Below are 18,286 nucleotides of genomic sequence, written 5' to 3'. Positions count from 1 at the left end.
AATCAGGGACAACCTTGAAGGATCTCTTTGGTTTTGTAGGATCTGTAATTACCTGAGAAAGGTTGATATTGGTACACATCTTTTTTAAATGATCAGAGGCAGAGTTCAACTTGTTTAAATTAAAATTGCCACACAGAGATTGGGTTTAGGCCACATGCACACAGAATGACATCAACAAATATAAGAAATATTAAACATTTACACATAGATTTTTGAATATATGTAGAGGAATGATACTTTGAAATGTGCTCATTGCGGAGTTATGATCAGTTGAGTAATGAAGGTTGAACTATTCTGGGAAAGAGGTTCTATTCCCAGCACCATGATGGACACTCCTGATATAGAAGGTTTCACTAACGCATTGGAATTGTTTTACTATTTTCATATGCATGTGCAATGAAGAATTGCTTGCTGCTGATAAATGCAAAGAAGAACAGCTTACACATAGATGCTCACATATAGGCTGCTGAATGCAATGAAGACCTGCTTATCAAGTAAAGTTCAATGTCAATGTGTAATATTCAATTAGGATTTGCAAAACAGTGAAGTTAAACAATGAATGGGTCCATAGTCGGTATGAGAAGACTACAGGAATATTTACCTGGGTGTACGTTCAAACAGAGATGAGAAAATTGCGATAAATAATTGTTTGTTTGTTTGTTAGTATGTATAGGAATGTTATGTGTATAAACTGTGTTGAGTTATAGTTACTCAGTAGTGTCTCAGTGAAACAACCGACGGGGGAAGCCTTGCGGTGACAACAAAAGCAGTGTTTTACTGATCAGTCAAGTTGCTCCAGTGTACTCCATACAAACTGGTTGGCTACTGAAGGGATAGAAAATGGGGAATACTTGTTTTAAAGCAAACAAGGAATTAGATGGGAAAAATACATGTTTTAACGGGACTCAGACAATATTAAATACTCAGACAGATGGGAGAAGAAGTGTAGTTTTGTAGGAAATCACAAAATTATTACATAGAATTAGTGAAATCAATTGAAGAATGCCTTTCTGAAGAGCTGTTTACCACAGATGAGCAGATTTGCGACCAAGCACATTGTAGATCGCTTTACTGCCAAAATGATCTAATTTAATGGATTGGTTTAGACATGCATAACAGCATTTTAAGAACAAAGAGAGAAACAAAAAGGGACAACGCTTCATGGTGGAAGGTGATGTATAAATAACTGTGTATATGATGAAGGGGGTGGCAACACCCATTCCGAAATCCCGCCATTCCGACATCCCGCTATTCCGACATCCCACCATTCCGACATACCACCATTCCGACATACCACCATTCCGACATGCAAACGTCCCACCATTCCGACATCCCACCATTGCGACATCCCGCTATTCTGACGTTCAAATGTCCCACCATTCCGACAAGGCTTTCCGTATAAGGAAATGTGTGTTACTCAACAGGTGAGTCCCTTCTTTCTGTTCATGCAATTTATATGTTTAACATGTTTATAGACAAGCGTTATGAAAAACACAAAGTCTCGGCAACTGGAGGAGGAGAAGCAGTCCGCGGTGGTTTTCAATCACACACTCCAATGCCACTTGTTTCAACTTCCGAAAATTTAATCCAGGAAAAAAAGGCTTACAAACATGGACCAAAACGGCTCCATAACACGCACAAGAATCCAAAAGAAACGAAAGTTAACTAAAAGAAAGCAAATAAACAGTATGAAGTGGTCAAAATTGGTTTTACGCATGCCTATGTGCGTCTGGCACATGCGTCTTCGGGCTCTCCCACGTTGGTTTGTGGATGAAAGCTATATGTTCAGCTGTAATGTCATGTAAAAACAATCTCTACATGACATTTAGTCCCAGGTGTGACCAGTTAGGTCCTTAAGATATCAACAGGCTGTATAAAGCTACAACCGTTGCGGCTGTGTGTTTGTGCCAAATGCGCAAAACCCATCCGCGCTTCCCAAAATTGGAGTGAGTACTCATAAATCACGTGAATAACATGAATAAACATTTTTACTGCATTTTGTTGTGTTTTATACGTTCTATGCTGTCATTTCTATCTTCTCCTATTGGCAAGGCAAGGCAGAGTGCTCGCAACTGTGTCCTGTGCAGTAGCCGTGATATCTGTAATTGCAATTATTACTTTTGCATATGATGACAGCGTGCAAAAGACGCATGGGCTCTGTGGAGAGCTCCGCTCCAGCTGGCTGCTGTGACAGCTCACTGACACTGTATTTCTGCTTAATCAGTTTCAGTCTCGCCAGAGTTACATTAATATCTGTATTTTTATATTTGAAATTCAGGGGATTTTGATAATAGATTATTAAAGTTTGTTTGCGAGGCTGTGGCCTCTGCATGTGCAAAGCTTGTGCGACAAACTTTAGGGCGTATTTGCGCCGGCATATCATTAGTGCAAATTGTTTTGGGTAAAAAATAGGCTATTAAAAGGAACTGTCGGAATGGCAGTAGGTTAAAAAAAACAAAAAACATACCGCCATTCCGACCATAGGAGGAAAAAAGTGTCGGAATGGTGGGACGTTTGATAAAAAATTAAGTGTCGCCATTCCGACAATTGGAGACCCATGTCGGAATGGCGAGATGTCGGAATGGCAGCATGTAACCATGATGAAGGAGAGACCATTTGAGCAGCACAGCCATTTCGCAGCACAGGGACAGCAATCCAAGTTACAGGATCTCCCACGTGGTATCACCTGTCACATTGTGTCAAGGCATCAAAAGAAGAAAAAATCACCAAACTCAAGGACAAAAAGACAAAGACTCCGGTGAACGGAGACAGAGGACTGACAAACCAGAAATACAAAAGGATTCTCGATATCAAGATCCAGAAGAAGAGGCTAGCAATGCCACGAACACTTACGATGCTGGGAATGATGCCAGCAATGAACAGAGAAGAAGATTCAGTGTCATCAATCTGCATTACGTGCCTCTAATGAGGGGGTGAATATAGAATCCTCAACGATTACAACGTCTCTGGGAACTGTGACAACAACAAGGTTTAAACCATTTTGATATATATTGTAACCTATTGTCTAAGGAATAGTGCCGAAAATGAGGTAAATCTAATCCACCACTGTCCTTGGTCTTCTGTAGGGTTTTTAAACTAAGACGTGGTGGTTTGTTTTTCCACAGAAATTTGGAGATGCATGAATCTAGTGACTTAAACCAAGTAGCAGATGGTTTTATGGGGATCATTGAGAACAAATAGTTAACTTTTGGTAGTATCATCATTTTAATGGATGTAACTCTCCCCATAAGTGATATAGGTAAGGACTTCCAACGAGAGATCGTCCTCTACTGTCTTTAATAATTGCACATAATTTAGCTTTGTTAGCTCTGAGAGCCTGGAGGAAATGTTTATGCCTAAATATCTAATATTTCCTGACTGTAAAGTGATCGCAGGTATATTATGGACCCTACAGTTAATGGGCAGAACTGTGGTCTTAGACCAGTTGATAGAGTAGTCAGAAAGTGCTGAGAATTTATTTATGAGTGTGATCGTGTGACTGAGAGACGTCTGTGAGTTCTGAAGGAAAAGTAATACATCATCAGCATAAAGACTTATTTTATGCTCAATATTTTGGGATTAATTACTCACAAACGGGTAAGAAAAGGTAGTATTGCCAGACCATACATGATCAAAACAGGGAGCGGAGGTGGTTCAGCTGCAAGGTGTGAATGTCTGACTATAGTTTGTAAAAAGCGGGTAAGATAAGGTGCGAATGCCCGACAATGTATGATCAAAAGAGGGAGCGGAGTGTTTTGGCTACAAGAAGGTTTGAATATCCGACCATAGTTTGTAAAAAGCAGGTAAGAAAAGGTTACCATACATCATCAAAAGCAGGAGTGGATGTGTTCGGCTACAAGAAGATTTGAATGTCCATCAATAATTGCTTTAAAACATGAAAGAAAATTTTCGAATATCAAACCGCACATGATCATAAGCGGGAGAGGAGTTGTTCAGCTGCAAGAAGGTGTGAATGTCCACCCATAATTACTGAAAAATGGGTAAGAAAAGGTGAAAATGCCCAACCATACATCATCAAAAGCAGGAGTGGATGTGTTCGGCTACAAGAAAGTTTGAATGTCCGACCATAGTTTGTAAAAAGCGGGTAAGAAAAGGTTCGAATGCCCGAACATAGACATTCAAAAGAGGGAGCGGAGGTGTTCCGCTGTAAGAAGGTGTAAATGTCCGACCATAGTTGGTAAAAAACGGGTAAGAAAAGGTTAAAATACCCGACTGTACACAATCAATAGGGGGAGCGGAGTTGTTTGGCTACAAGAAGGTGTGAAAGTCCGACCACGGTTTGTAAAAAGCGGGTAAGAAAAGGTTCAAATGCCCGAATATATACCATCAAAAGTGGAAGTGGATGTGTTCGGCTGCAAGAAGGTGTGAACGTCCGACCAAAGTTTGTAAAAAGCAGTTAAGAAAAGGTTCGAATATCCAACCAAACATATTCAAAAGCGGGAGCAGAGCTGTTCGACTGCAAGTAGGTGTGAATGTCAGATCATAATTTGCAAAAAGCTGATGAGAAAGGGTGAGAATGCCCGGCTATACACCATCAAATGCGGGAGCGGAACTGTTCGGCTGTGAGTAGGTGTGAATGTCCAACCATAATTGTTGAAAAATGTGTTAGAAGAGACTAGAATGCCGGACAAGACATCATCAAATGCGGGAGCGGAGTTGTTCGGCTGTGAGTAGGTGTGAATCTCCGAGCATAGTTTGTAAAAAGGGGGTAAGAATAGGTTCGAATGCCCGAACATACACTATCAAAACAGGGAGCTGAGGTGGCTCAGCTGCAAGGTGTGAATGTCTGACTATAGTTTGTAAATAAGGTGCGAATGCCCAACAATGTATAATCAAAAGAGGGAGCGGAGGTTTTCGGCTACAAGAAGGTTTGAATGTCCGACCATAGTTTGTAAAAAGCGGGTAAGAAAAGGTTCAAATGCCTGACTATACACCATCAAAAGCGGGAGCAGAGGTGTTCCGCTGTAAGACGGTGTGAATGTCCGACCATATTTGGTAAAAAGCGGGTAAGAAAAGGTTAAAATACCCGACTGTACACAATCAATAGCGGGAGAGGAGGTGTTCAGCTGAAAGAAGGTGTGAATGTCCACCCATAATTACTGAAAAATGGGTAAGAAAAGGTGCGAATGCCAAACCATACATTATCAAAAGCAGGTGTGAATGTCAGATCATAATTTGCAAAAAGCTGATGAGAAAGGGTGAGAATGCCCGACTATACACCATCAAATGCGGGAGCGGAGTTGTTCGGCTGTGAGTAAGTGTGAATCTCCGACCATAATTGCTGAAAAATGTGTTAGAAAAGGTAAGAATGCCAGTCCATACATCATCAAAAGCGGGAGAGGTGGTGTTCGGCTGCAAGTAGGTGTGAATGTCCAGCCATAATTACTAACAAACGGGTAAGAAAAGGTAGTATTGCCAGACCATACATGATCAAAACAGGGAGCGGAGGTGGTTCAGCTGCAAGAAGGTGTGAATGTCCGACTAAAGTTCAAATATATTAACAAAAGCGGGAGGAGAGGTCTTCGGATGAGAGTGGTTGAGAATTTCCAACCATAATCTATAAAATGCGGTGAAAAAAAAGGTGTGATAGAACACTAAAAGGTGGAGCGGAAGTGTTCGGCTGCAAGAAGGTGTGAATGTCCGACTATATTTGGTGAAAAGCAGGTGAAGCAAGGTCTGAATGCCCAACCTTACATCATCAAAAGTGAGATCAGAGGTGTTTGGCTGCATGAAGGCCATAGTTTGCCAAAAGCGGGTAAGCTGCGAATGACCGACTAAATATCAACAAAAGGTCTTCGGATGCAAGTGGGTGTGAATATCCCACCATACAAGTATGGTGGAGAGGAAGCTGTGAATGCCGACCATAGTTGGCAAAAAGCGGGTGAGAAAAGGTGCGAATGTCCAACCATACATGATCAAAACAGGGAGCGGAGGTGTTTGGCTGTGACAAGGTGTGAATGTCCACCCAAAATTAATGAAAAGCGGGCAACAAGTAGGTTTGAATGCCCAACCATACATCATCAAAAGCAGGAGTGGATGTGTTCGGCTACAAGAAGGTTTGAATGTCCGAGCATAGTTTGTAAAAAGCGGGTAAGAAAAGGTTCGAATGCCCAAACATACACCATCAAAAGAGGGAGCGGAGGTGTTCCGCTGTAAGAAGGTGTGAATGTCCGACCATAGTTGGTAAAAAACGGGTAAGAAAAGGTTAAAATACCCGACTGTACACAATCAATAGGGGGAGCGGAGTTGTTCGGCTACAAGAAGGTGTGAACGTCCGACCATGGTTTGTAAAAAGCTGGTAAGAAAATGTTCGAATGCCCGAATATATACCATCAAAAGTGGAAGCGGAGGTGTTCGACTGCAAGTAGGTGTGAATGTCCAGCCATAATTAATCACAAACGGGTAAGAAATGGTAGTATTGCCAGACCATACATGATCAAAACAGGGAGCTGAGGTGGTTCAGCTGCAAGGTTTGAATGTCTGACTATAGTTTGTAAAAAGCGGGTAAGACAAGGTGTGAATGCCCGACAATATATGATCAAAAAAGGGAGTAGAGGTCTTCGGCTGCAAGGTCTGAATGTCCAACCATAATTTCTAAAAACCGGGTAAGAAAAGGCTCGAAATTCCGACTATACACAATCAAAAGCGGGAGCGGGAGGTTTTCAGCTGCAAATCCTTCACTCAAACCAAGTGAAAACTGCTTTGTCCTTCATATTTATCAATGTCTAGATCGACTTCAACAAAGAACAACATTGTACTTTGCAGTACAGAAAGAGCAAATCAAAAGTTTTAGGAATCCGAGAATAAGCTTATTTTCATGAGTTCTGCACGATTATTGATTTTACTATAAATGAATGCCTTCACTCAAACTATGTTAAAACTGCTTTGTCCTTCATATTTATCAATGTCTAGATTGACTTCAACAAAGAACAACACTGGATTTTGCAGTAGAAGAAAGAGCAACACTGAAGGATCAGTAATCCGAGAATAAGCTTATTTTCATACGTTCTGCATGATTTGGGATTTTATGTATAAAATGAATTCCTTCACTCAAACCAAGTTAAAACTGATTTGTCCTTCATATTTATCAATGTCTAGATCGACTTCAACAAAGAACAACATTGTATTTTGCAGTAGAAGAAAAAGCAACACTGAAGGATCAGGAATCCGAGAATAAGCTTCTTTTCATACGTTCTGCATGATTTGGGATTTTATGTATAAAATGAATTCCTTCACTCAAACCAAGTGAAAACTGCTTTGTCCTTCATATTTATCAATGTCTAGATTTACTTCAACAAAGAACAACATTGTATTTTGCAGTAGAAGAAAAAGCAACACTGAAGGATCAGGAATCCGAGAATAAGCTTATTTTCAAACGTTCTGCATGATTTGGGATTTTATGTATAAAATGAATTCCTTTACTCAAACTATGTTAAAACTGCTTTGTCCTTCATATTTATCAATGTCTAGATTGACTTCAACAAAGAACAACATTGTATTTTGCAGTAGAAGAAATAGCAACACTGAAGGATCAGGAATCCGAAAACACGCTTTATTTTCATACGTTCTGCTTGATTTGGGATTTTGCTATAAAATTAATTCCTTCACTCAAACAAAGTGGAAACTGCTTTGTCCTTCATATTTATCAATGTCTATATCGATTTCAACAAAGAACAAGGCTGTATTTTGCAGTATAGGAAAGAGCAACACTGGAGGATCAGGAATCCGAGAATAAGCTTACTTTCATGAGTCCTGCACGATTTCGGATTTTCCTATAAAATGAATTGCTTTGCTCAAACCAAGTTAAAATTGCTTTGTCCTTCATAGTTATCCATGTCTAAAATGTATCAAGCATAAAGTTCCTCATATTACCCTGAATTACCATTCCTTCACACCTTTTTTTTTCACCGCATTTTATAGATTATGGTTGGAAATTTCAACCACTCTAATCCGAAGACCTCTCCTCCCGCTTTTGTTAATATATTTGAACTTTAGTTGGACATTCACCCCTTTTTGCAGCTAAACCACCTCCGCTCCCTGTTTTGATCATGTATGGTCTGGCAATACTACATTTTCTTACCCGTTTGTGAGTAATTATGGCTGGATATTGACACCTACTTGCAGCTGAACACAATCTCTATCGCTTTTAATTATGTTTGGATATTCGAACCTTTTCTTTACTGCTTTTTGCCAACTTTGGTCGGACGTTCACACCTTCTTGCAGCCGAACACCTCCGCTTCCGCTTTTGATGGTATATATTCGGGCATTCGAAACTTTTCTTACCAGCTTTTTACAAACGATGGTTGGACTTTCACACCTTCTTGTAGCCGAACAACTCCGCTCCCGCTATTGATTGTGTACAGTCGGGTATTTTAACCTTTTCTTACCCGCTTTTTACCAACTATGGTCGGACATTTACACCTTCTTACAGCGGAACACCTCCGCTCCCTCTTTTGATGGTCTATGTTCGGGCATTCGAACCTTTTCTTACCCGCTTATTACAAACTATGGTCAGACATTCAAACCTTCTTGTAGCCGAACACATCCACTCCTGCTTTTGATGATGTATGGTTGGGCATTTTCACCTTTTCTTACCCATTTTTCAGTAATTATGGGTGGACATTCACACCTTCTTGCAGCTGAACAACTCCTCTCCCGCTTATGATCATGTGCGGTTTGATATTCGAAAATTTTCTTTCATGTTTTAAAGCAATTATTGATGGACATTCAAATCTTCTTGTAGCCGAACACATCCACTCCTGCTTTTGATGATGTATGGTTTGGCATTCGCACCTATTTTTTACCCATTTCTCAGGAATTTTGGGTGGACATTCAGACCTTGCAGCCGAAAACCTCTGCTCCCTCTTTTGATCATACATTGTCGGGCATTCGCACCTTATCTTACCCGCTTTTTACAAACTATAGTCAGACATTCACACCTTGGTGCTGAACCACCTCAGCTCCCTGTTTTGATCATGTATGGTCTGGCAATACTACCTTTTCTTACCCGTTTGTGAGTAATTATGGCTGGACATTCACACCTACTTGCAGTCGAACAGCTCTGCTCCCGCTTTTGATTATGTTTGGTTGGATATTCGAACCTTGTCTTAACTGCTTCTTACAAACTTTGGTCGGACGTTCACACCTTCTTGCAGCCGAACACTTCCGCTCCACCTTTTAGTGTTCTATCACACCTTTTTTTTCACCGCATTTTATAGATTATTTTTGGAAATTCTCAACCACTCTCATCCGAAGACCTCTCCTCCCGCTTTTGTTAATATATTTGAACTTTAGTCGGACATTCACACCTTCTTGCAGCTGAACCACCTCCGCTCCCTGTTTTGATCATGTATGGTATGGCAATACTACCTTTTCTTACCCGTTTGTTAGTAATTATGGCTGGATATTCACACCTACTTGCAGCCGAACACCACCTCTCCCGCTTTTGATGATGTATGGACCGGCATTCTTACCTTTTCTAACACATTTTTCAGCAATTATGGTTGGACATTCACACTTACTCACAGCCGAACAACTCCGCTCCCGCATTTGATGGTGTATAGTCGGGCATTCTCACCCTTTCTCATCAGCTTTTTGCAAATTATGATCTGACATTCACACCTGCTTTTGATAATGTATGGTTGGGCATTCGCACCTTTTCTTACCCATTTTTCAGTAATTATGGGTGGACATTCACACCTTCTTGCAGCTGAACACCTCCTCTCCCGCTATTGATTGTGTACAGTCGGGTATTTTAACCTTTTCTTACCCGCTTTTTACCAAATATGGTCGGACATTCACACCGTCTTACAGCGGAACACCTCTGCTCCCGCTTTTGATGGTGTATAGTCAGGCGCTTGAACCTTTTCTTACCCGCTTTTTACAAACTATGGTCGGACATTCAAACCTTCTTGTAGCCGAAAACCTCCGCTCCCTCTTTTGATTATACATTGTTGGGCATTCGCACCTTATTTACAAACTATAGTCAGACATTCACACCTTGCAGCTGAGCCACCTCAGCTCCCTGTTTTGATAGTGTATGTTCGGGCATTCGAACCTATTCTTACCCCCTGTTTACAAACTATGCTCGGAGATTCACACCTACTCACAGCCGAACAACTCCGCTCCCGCATTTGATGATGTCTTGTCCGGCATTCTAGTCTCTTCTAACACATTTTTCAGCAATTATGGTCGGACATTCACACCTACTCACAGCCGAACACTTCCACTCCCGCATTTGATGGTGTATAGCCGGGCATTCTCACCCTTTCTCATCAGCTTTTTGCAAATTATGATCTGACATTCACACCTACTTGCAGTTGAACAGCTCTGCTCTCGCTTTTGATTATGTTTGGTTGGATATTCGAACCTTTTCTTAACTGCTTTTTACAAACTTTGGTCGGACGTTCACACCTTCTTGCAGCCGAACACATCCACTTCCACTTTTGATGGTATATATTCGGGCATTCGAACCTTTTCTTACCCGCTTTTTACAAACCGTGGTCGGACTTTCACACCTTCTTGTAGCCAAACAACTCCGCTCCCGCTATTGATTGTGTACAGTCGGGTATTTTAACCTTTTCTTACCCGCTTTTTACCAACTATGGTCGGACATTTACACCTTCTTACAGCGGAACACCTCCGCTCCTGCTTTTGATGATGTATGGTTGGGCATTTTCACCTTTTCTTACCCATTTTTCAGTAATTATGGGTGGACATTCACACCTTCTTGCAGCTGAACAACTCCTCTCCCGCTTATGATCATGTGCGGTTTGATATTCGAAAATTTTCTTTCATGTTTTAAAGCAATTATTGATGGACATTCAAATCTTCTTGTAGCCGAACACATCCACTCCTGCTTTTGATGATGTATGGTTTGGCATTCGCACCTATTTTTTACCCATTTCTCAGGAATTTTGGATGGACATTCAGACCTTCTTGCAGCCGAAAACCTTTGCTCCCTCTTTTGATCATACATTGTCGGGCATTCGCACCTTATCTTACCCGCTTTTTACAAACTATAGTCAGACATTCACACCTTGGTGCTGAACCACCTCAGCTCCCTGTTTTGATCATGTATGGTCTGGCAATACTACCTTTTCTTACCCGTTTGTGAGTAATTATGGCTGGACATTCACACCTACTTGCAGTCGAACAGCTCTGCTCCCGCTTTTGATTATGTTTGGTTGGATATTCGAACCTTTTCTTAACTGCTTTTTACAAACTTTGGTCGGACGTTCACACCTTCTTGCAGCCGAACACATCCACTTCCACTTTTGATGGTATATATTCGGGCATTCGAACCTTTTCTTACCCGCTTTTTACAAACCGTGGTCGGACTTTCACACCTTCTTGTAGCCAAACAACTCCGCTCCCGCTATTGATTGTGTACAGTCGGGTATTTTAACCTTTTCTTACCCGCTTTTTACCAACTATGGTCGGACATTTACACCTTCTTACAGCGGAACACCTCCGCTCCCTCTTTTGATGGTCTATGTTCGGGGCATTCGAACCTTTTCTTACCCGCTTATTACAAACTATGGTCAGACATTCAAACCTTCTTGTAGCCGAACACATCCACTCCTGCTTTTGATGATGTATGGTTGGGCATTTTCACCTTTTCTTACCCATTTTTCAGTAAATATGGGTGGACATTCACACCTTCTTGCAGCTGAACAACTCCTCTCCCGCTTATGATCATGTGCGGTTTGATATTCGAAAATTTTCTTTCATGTTTTAAAGCAATTATTGATGGACATTCAAATCTTCTTGTAGCCGAACACATCCACTCCTGCTTTTGATGATGTATGGTTTGGCATTCGCACCTATTTTTTACCCATTTCTCAGGAATTTTGGATGGACATTCAGACCTTCTTACAGCCGAAAACCTCTGCTCCCTCTTTTGATCATACATTGTCGGGCATTCGCACCTTATCTTACCCGCTTTTTACAAACTATAGTCAGACATTCACACCTTGGTGCTGAACCACCTCAGCTCCCTGTTTTGATCATGTATGGTCTGGCAATACTACCTTTTCTTACCCGTTTGTGAGTAATTATGGCTGGACATTCACACCTACTTGCAGTCGAACAGCTCTGCTCACGCTTTTGATTATGTTTGGTTGGATATTCGAACCTTTTCTTAACTGCTTTTTACAAACTTTGGTCGGACGTTCACACCTTCTTGCAGCCGAACACCTCCGCTTCCGCTTTTGATGGTATATATTCGGGCATTCGAACCTTTTCTTAGCAGCTTTTTACAAACCATGGTTGGACTTTCACACCTTCTTGTAGCTGAACAACTCCGCTCCCGCTATTGATTGTGTACAGTCGGGTATTTTAACCTTTTCTTACCCGCTTTTTACCAACTATGATCGGACATTCACACCGTCTTACAGCGGAACACCTCCGCTCCCGCTTTTGATGGTGTATTGTCAGGCATTTGAACCTTTTCTTACCTGCTTTTTACAAACTATGGTCGGACATTCAAACCTTCTTGTAGCCAAAAACCTCCGCTCCCTCTTTTGATCATACATTGTCGGGCATTCGCACCTTTTCTTACCCGTTTTTTACAAACTATGGTCGGACTTTCAAACCTTCTTGTAGCCCAACACATCCACTCCTGCTTTTGATGATGTATGTTTGGGCATTCGCATCTTTTCTTACCCATTTTTCAGTAATTATGGGTGGACATTCACACCTTCTTGCAGCTGAACACCTCCTCTCCCGCTTATGATGGTGTATAGTCGGGCTTTCAAGCCTTTTCTTACCCGGTTTTTACAAATTATAGTTGGACATTCAGACCTTCTTACAGCCGAAAACCTCCACTCCCTCTTTTGATCATACATTGTCGGGCATTAGCACCTTTTCTTACCCGCTTTTTACAAACCATAGTCGGACTTTCACATCTTTTAGTAGCCGAACAACTCCGCTCCCGCTATTGATTGTGTACAGTCGGGTATTTTAACCTTTTCTTACCCGCTTTTTACCAACTATGGTCGGACATTCACACCTTCTTACAGCGGAACACCTCCGCTCCCTCTTTTGATGGTGTATGTTCGGGCAGTCAAACCTTTTCTTACCTGCTTTTTACAAACTATGGTCAGACATTCAACCCTTCTTGGAGCCGAACACATCCACTCCTGCTTTTGATTATGTATAGTTAGGCATTCGCACCTTTTCTTACCCATTTTTCAGTAATTATGGGTGTACATTCACACCTTCTTGCAGCCGAACACCTCCGCTCCCTCTTTTGATCATACATTTTCGGGCATTCGCACCTTCTCTTACCCGCTTTTTACAAACCATGGTCGTACTTTCACACCTTTTAGTAGCCGAACAACTCCGCACCCGCTACTGATTGTGTACAGTCGGGTATTTTAACCTTTTCTTACCCGTTTTTTACCAACTATGGTCGGACATTCACACCTTCTTACAGCGGAACACCTCCGCTCCCTCCTTTGATGGTGTATGTTCGGGCATTTGAACCTTTTCTTACCCGCTTTTTACAAACTATGGTCAGACGTTCAAACCTTCTTGTAGCCGAACATATCCACTCCTGCTTTTGATGATGTATGGTTGGGCATTCGAACCTACTTGTTGCCCGCTTTTCATTAATTATGGGTGGACATTCACACCTTGTCTCAGCCAAACACCTCCGCTCCCTGTTTTGATCATGTATGGTTTGACATTCGCACCTTTGCTTACCTTCTTTTTATACTGATTGCTCAAGATTAAGTTGTTCTTTCTCAAACTACAAAATTTTTTTAATTGTTGAAACTTGATTTGAAGTGGATGAATAAGGAAGACAAACAGTTTTAAGTCAGGCTGATAGCAATTCATTTTATAGCAAAATCTGTATTTCGTCATTTGTCGAGAGATGCTTATTGCTGAAGAAGTTCTTTCTCATTCTACAAAGTACAACGTTGTTTATCATTGAAACTTGATTAGACATGAATAAATATGAAGGACAAAGCAGTCTTAACTTGGTTTGAGTTAAGGAATTCGTTTTATAGGAGAATCCGAATTCGTGCATAACTCGTAAAATAGAGCTTATTTTCGGATTCCTGAAGAATGAGTCTGGTTCTTTCTCATAATACAAAGTTTGTGGTTTATTGTTGAAACTTCATCAGACCGTTAGATATAGTCGGACTCACCTCGACGCACGGCTTGGGATCTGGAACCAGTACTCTTGAGAGGGGTTGGACTCTCTTCCACTCTGGAGTTGCCCGTGGTGAGAGGCGCAGAGCAGGTGTGGGCATACTTATTGCCCCCCGGCTGTGTGCCAGTACATTGGGGTTTACCCCAGTGAACGAGAGGGTAGCCTCCCTCCGCCTTGGGTGGGGGGACGAGTCCTGACTGTTGTTTGTGCCTATGCGCCAAACAGCAGTTCAGAGTACCTACCCTTTTTGGAGTCTCTGGGGGAGGCACTGGAGAATGCTCCTACCGGAGACTCCCTCATTCTGCTGGGGGACTTCAATGCTCACGTGGGCAATGACAGTGAGACCTGGAGGGGTGTGATTGGGAGGAACGGCCCCCCCGATCTGAATCAGAGTGGTGTTATGTTGTTGGACTTCTGTGCCAGTCATAGACTGTCCATAACGAACACCATGTTCAGGCATAAGGGTCTCCATATGTGCACTTGGCACCAGGACACCCTTGGCCGAATTTCGATGATCGACTTTGTGGTTATATCATCAGACTTGCGGCCGTATGTCCTGGACACTCGGGTGAAGAGAGGGGCGGAGCTGTCAACTGATCACCACCTGGTGGTGAGTTGGCTCCGCTGGTGGGGGAGGATGCCGATCAGACCTGGCAGGCCCAAACGTATTGTGAGGGTCTGCTGGGAGCGTTTGTCAGAATCCCCCGTCAGAAGGAGCTTTAACTCCCACCTCCGGCAGAGCTTCAACCATATTTGAGGTGGGGGACATTGAATGGGCCATGTTCCGTGACTCCATTGCCGAGGCAGCTGGTCGGAGTTGTGGCCGTAAGGTGGTCGGTGCCTGTCATGGCGGCAACCCTCGAACCTGCTGGTGGACACCAGTGGTGAGGGAAGCCGTCAAGCTGAAGAAGGAGTCCTATCGGGCCTTTTTGGCCAGTGGGACCCTGGAAGAAGCTGATAGGTACCGACGGGCCAGACGGGCCGCGGCTTCGGCGGTTGCTGAGGCAAAAACTCGGGCCTGGGAGGAGTTCGGTGAGACCATGGAGAACGATTTCCGGACGGCCTCGAAAAGATTCTGGTCCACCATCCGGCGTCTCAGGGGGGGGAAGCGGCTCACAGTCAACACTGTTTACAGTGCGGACGGGGCTTTGCTGACCTCAACTAGGGATGTTGTGAGTCGGTGGGGGGAGTACTTCGAGGAACTCCTCAATCCTACCAACACGTGCTCGGAAGAGGCAGAGTCGGAGAGCTCGGAGACGGGGCCTCCCATTTCTGGGGCTGAGGTTGCCGAGGTGGTTAAAAAGTTCCTCGGTGGCAAGGCCCCGGGGGTGGATGAGGTCCGTCCTGAGTTTCTCAAGGCTCTGGATGTTGTAGGGCTGTCTTGGCTGACACGCCTCTGCAGTATCGCGTGGACATCGGGGACAGTGCCTCTGGACTGGCAGATTGGGGTGGTGGTCCCCCTCTTTAAAAAGGGGGACCGGAGGGTGTGTTCCAACTATAGGGGTATCACACTCCTCAGTCTCCCTGGTAAGGTCTATTCGGGGGTATTGGAGAGGAGGATCCGTCGGATAATCGAGCCTCGGATTCAGGAGATGCAGTGTGGCTTTCGTCCTGGCCGTGGAACAGTGGACCAGCTCTATACCCTCGGCAGGATCCTGGAGGGTGCATGGGAGTTCGCCCAACCAGTCTACATGTGTTTTGTGGACTTGGAGAAAGCGTTCGACCGTGTCCCTCGTGGAGTCCTGTGGGGGGTGCTCCGGGAATATGGAGTGCCGGACCCCTTCATAGGGGCCGTTCGGTCTCTGTATGACCGGTGCCAGAGTTTAGTCCGCATTGCCGGCAGTAAGTCGGATACGTTTCCGGTGAGAGTTGGACTCCGTCAGGGCTGCCCTTTGTCACCGATTCTGTTCCTAACTTTTATGGACAGAATTTCTAGGCGGAGCCAGGGCGTTGAGGGTGTCCCATTTGGCGACCTCAGAATCGGGTCTCTGCTTTTTGCAGATGATTTGGTTCTGTTAGCGTCGTCAGGCCGTGACCTTCAGCTCTCACTGGAGTGATTCGCAGCCGAGTGTGAAGCGGCTGGGATGAGAATCAGCACCTCCAAATCCGAGACTATGGTTCTCAGCCGGAAAAGGGTGGAATGCTCTCTCCGGGTCGGGAATGAGATCCTTCCCCAAGAGGAGGAGTTCAAGTATCTCGGGGTCTTGTTCACGAGTGACGGACGAATGGAGCGGGAGATTGACGGGCGGATCGGTGCGGCGCCTGCAGTGTTGCAGGCTCTGCACCGACCCGTCGTTGTGAAGAGGGAGCTGAGCCAGAAGGCGAAGCTCTCTACTTACTGGTCAATCTACGTTCCCATCCTCACCTATGGTCACGAGTTGTGGGTAGTGACCGAGAGAACAAGATCGCGAATACAAGCGGCCGAAATGGATTTCCTCCGCAGGGTGTCTGGGCTCTCCCTTAGAGATAGGGTGAGAAGCTCAGTCATCCGGGAGGGGCTCGGAGTAGAACCGCTGCTCCTCCGCATTGAGAGGAGTCAGATGAGGTGGCTCGGGCATCTGGTTAGGATGCCCCCTGGGCGCCTCCCTGGGGAGGTGTTCCGGGCACGTCGCACTGGGAGGAGACCCCGGGGGTGACCCAGGACACGTTGGAGAGACTATGTCTCTCGGCTGGCCTGGGAACGCCTCGGGGTCCCCCCGGAAGAGCTGGAGGAAGTGGCCGGGGACAGAGACGTCTGGGTTTCTCTGCTCAAGCTGCTGCACCCGCGACCCGACCCCCGGATAAGCGGCAGATGATGGATGGATGGATGGATATATCCTCCACCAACCAGACTTACAACCCCCGACTAGGGTAGCAGAATTTCTAAGCAGCTGTACCCCAAAACTACTATCAAAAATATATAAATTATTGTCTAAGATAGATGACACAATGTCTCTTCCATCCTCAAAATGGGAGGCAGATTTATCCATCAGTTCTGGTCATAGCTTCTAACCACAAATATGTTTGAACACCTTCATAAAGACTCGAAATCCTAATTTACAGCTCATACAATACAAAATCCTTCATAGAACACACTATACAGGACAAAGGATGTTCAGGATGGGTCTAACACACTCAAACATCTGCTCACATTGCACAGATAACACACCTGATGATTATGCACACGCTTTGTGGTTTTCTGCGCCTGTCCAGAAGTTCTGGCTTGAAGTCTGTGAGGACCTATCAACATGGCTAAAGTGTAGCATCCCTGCATGCCCCACACTGTGCATACTGGGTGACTTAGACAACATCAACATGGAAATTAACTCAGCACACATGGTTGTCACAGTGTTATGTATCGCAAAGAAAACTATTCTCATGAACTGGAAAGCGAAGAACAATTGTGTATTAACCAGTTTAGAAATTTTCTTTTAGATTATATTAGCATGGAAACAATGTCTGCCTCCTCAAAACATCAATTGGCTGGATTTCATTCTCTCTGGTCCCCTCTGATTAGTTTTATCACATAGTGGTGGTGGTGGGTTGCTGGGTGATGGTGGGTCTCAGGCCCGGGCTGCTGCGACTGGTGTGACCGGGTGGTTTGTTTGTTTATTTTTTGATGTTGTTTGTTTGTTTTTTGTAGAGGTCCTCCTGGGTGGGGTTGGGTTGAGTGGGGTGGGGCGGGATGGGTACCTTCTGGGGGTACAGTAGCTCCCGGAATATGGTCGCTGCAGGCCCCGAGCCTGGTGGACATCAGGCCCTCCTGCCCATTGTTGGCTCCCAGGTAGCGGGGATGCCTATTGCAGCCAGTCCCTGGCTGCCCTCTCTCGGGGAGAGTAGCTCCCCCGGTATATATCCCCATACCCCTCTCCCTTCTGGCTCCTGTACACAGCACACACTCACACATGAAGGGTTTTGGGGGCGTGTGTGTTCGGTGGGGTGTAGTGGATGGGGCCACGTAGGTGGTCCCCTTTGGTTGCACTCTGCAGTTCCCTGCCCCTGTTTTAATTACACCTTAGACATTACTACTTATCAAACACACTCACACACACACATTAGGTCTTGGGGGGTGGTTACACTGAGTGGCATCTGGTGGGCGGGGCTCTTTGGGTATGTAGGCTGCC

Source organism: Leuresthes tenuis, unplaced genomic scaffold (assembly GCF_036924035.1).
Source record: "Leuresthes tenuis unplaced genomic scaffold, fLeuTen1.0.hap1 SCAF_8, whole genome shotgun sequence".
Taxonomy (NCBI): domain Eukaryota; kingdom Metazoa; phylum Chordata; class Actinopteri; order Atheriniformes; family Atherinopsidae; genus Leuresthes; species Leuresthes tenuis.
The sequence above is the reverse complement of the archived record's forward strand: the minus strand, read 5'-3'. Positions refer to the sequence as shown.